Below are 2,500 nucleotides of genomic sequence, written 5' to 3' on the forward strand. Positions count from 1 at the left end.
GAGCTGCAGGTCGCCGGCCTGGTAAGCCCTTCCCCGTGCGGCGGGGCGTGCGGGGCGGCCGCGGTGGGGGGGGGGGGGGGAGAAATGTCGGCGGAAAAGGGTGGCGCGCGCGGGCGTGGAATCTACTTGCCCGAGCGCCCGGAGAAAAAGCCCGCGAGTCCCTGGGCGGCGGCCGGGGGGGGCGGGTGGGCGGTAGCGCCGGCAAACAGAGAAGAAAGAAAGAAACAGAAAGAAAGAGACCGTGCCCACAACGGCGCAGATTCGCGCACGAGCACCCTCCCCTTAGCGCGGGGCCGCGGGACTCCTACCTTGCGAAGGAGCGAGCGCAGCAGGACTCCCAGCGAGGTCCGGTCGCCGCGCGGGGGGGGGGGGGGGGCTGAGCTGGCCCGGTAGCGGCCGGCCCATCTTGGCAGCCGCCGGCCAGCGCTCCCAGGCCGGGGAGGGCGCCTTCGCGGCAAAGGGGAGTCTGCCGGCTGCGGGGGTCTCGGAGGGGCGAGTAGGTCTACCCGGCTCCGGGAGGCCGCGCCGAGGTCGCCGCCCGGCCCGCGGGCCCGCCTTCCGGGCCGCGGCCGCCCGGTCGACCCGGCTCCGGGAGGCCGCGCCGAGGTCGCCGCCCCGCCCGCGGGCCCGCCTTCCGGGCCGCGGCCGCCCGGTCTACCCGGCTCCGGGAGGCCGCGCCGAGGTCGCCGCCCGGCCCGCGGGCCCGCCTTCCGGGCCGCGGCCGCCCGGTCTACCCGGCTCCGGGAGGCCGCGCCGAGGTCGCCGCCCGGCCCGCGGGCCCGCCTTCCGGGCCGCGGCCGCCCGGTCGACCCGGCTCCGGGAGGCCGCGCCGAGGTCGCCGCCCGGCCCGCGGGCCCGCCTTCCGGGCCGCGGCCGCCCGGTCTACCCGGCTCCGGGAGGCCGCGCCGAGGTCGCCGCCCGGCCCGCGGGCCCGCCTTCCGGGCCGCGGCCGCCCGGTCTACCCGGCTCCGGGAGGCCGCGCCGAGGTCGCCGCCCGGCCCGCGGGCCCGCCTTCCGGGCCGCGGCCGCCCGGTCTACCCGGCTCCGGGAGGCCGCGCCGAGGTCGCCGCCCGGCCCGCGGGCCCGCCTTCCGGGCCGCGGCCGCCCGGTCTACCCGGCTCCGGGAGGCCGCGCCGAGGTCGCCGCCCGGCCCGCGGGCCCGCCTTCCGGGCCGCGGCCGCCCGGTCTACCCGGCTCCGGGAGGCCGCGCCGAGGTCGCCGCCCGGCCCGCGGGCCCGCCTTCCGGGCCGCGGCCGCCCGGTCTACCCGGCTCCGGGAGGCCGCGCCGAGGTCGCCGCCCGGCCCGCGGGCCCGCCTTCCGGGCCGCGGCCGCCCGGTCTACCCGGCTCCGGGAGGCCGCGCCGAGGTCGCCGCCCGGCCCGCGGGCCCGCCTTCCGGGCCGCGGCCGCCCGGTCTACCCGGCTCCGGGAGGCCGCGCCGAGGTCGCCGCCCGGCCCGCGGGCCCGCCTTCCGGGCCGCGGCCGCCCGGTCTACCCGGCTCCGGGAGGCCGCGCCGAGGTCGCCGCCCGGCCCGCGGGCCCGCCTTCCGGGCCGCGGCCGCCCGGTCTACCCGGCTCCGGGAGGCCGCGCCGAGGTCGCCGCCCGGCCCGCGGGCCCGCCTTCCGGGCCGCGGCCGCCCGGTCTACCCGGCTCCGGGAGGCCGCGCCGAGGTCGCCGCCCCGCCCGCGGCCGGCCGGTCTACTCGTCTCCGGCGTGCCCTTGTCGCCTTTTCCGGGTGGTAAGCGGTAGACCTGTTCTCCCTGGCCTTCCTGTGGAGCGGCGAGAGGGGTCGCTCTGTTGCGCTGCCTCCAGTTACGTCATCGTAAAGGCCGGCCATTTCCGCGCCCCGCCCCGGTAGGAGGGGCGGCTGTTCTTCGGCTCTCCGGCGCCGCCTGACTTACCGGTACGACTGTAGGGCAGAGGGTGAGCAAGCGCTGAGTTCCGGAGCTCTACTCCCGGGCGCCCCCAGCGCTAAGTGGCCGGCCTGCGAGCGACCTAGGGCGGCTTGCGAGGGCAGGTAAGGCCCGGTCCCGACTCCGGTTCTCTGACAAAATGTTTTTTTCGGCGCGTTCGATACGGCGGTTTCCCGGCACGTCCTCGGCAGCCAGGCGAGCGTGTCCCCGGTGCCGGGAAGCGCGGAGCCGCGGAGCCGGCGGCGGGCTCCAGCGACGGTTGCCGAGTTGCGAGAGGGCTGAGGCGGTCCGCGCGGAGCGTGTCCCCGGTGCCGGGAAGCGCGGAGCCGCGGAGCCGGCGGCGGGCTCCAGCGACGGTTGCCGAGTTGCGAGAGGGCTGAGGCGGTCCGCGCGGAGCGTGTCCCCGGTGCCGGGAAGCGCGGAGCCGCGGAGCCGGCGGCGGGCTCCAGCGACGGTTGCCGAGTTGCGAGAGGGCTGAGGCGGTCCGCGCGGAGCGTGTCCCCGGTGCCGGGAAGCGCGGAGCCGCGGAGCCGGCGGCGGGCTCCAGCGACGGTTGCCGAGTTGCGAGAGGGCTGAGGCGGTCCGCG

Source organism: Apteryx mantelli, unplaced genomic scaffold (assembly GCF_036417845.1).
Source record: "Apteryx mantelli isolate bAptMan1 unplaced genomic scaffold, bAptMan1.hap1 HAP1_SCAFFOLD_248, whole genome shotgun sequence".
Taxonomy (NCBI): domain Eukaryota; kingdom Metazoa; phylum Chordata; class Aves; order Apterygiformes; family Apterygidae; genus Apteryx; species Apteryx mantelli.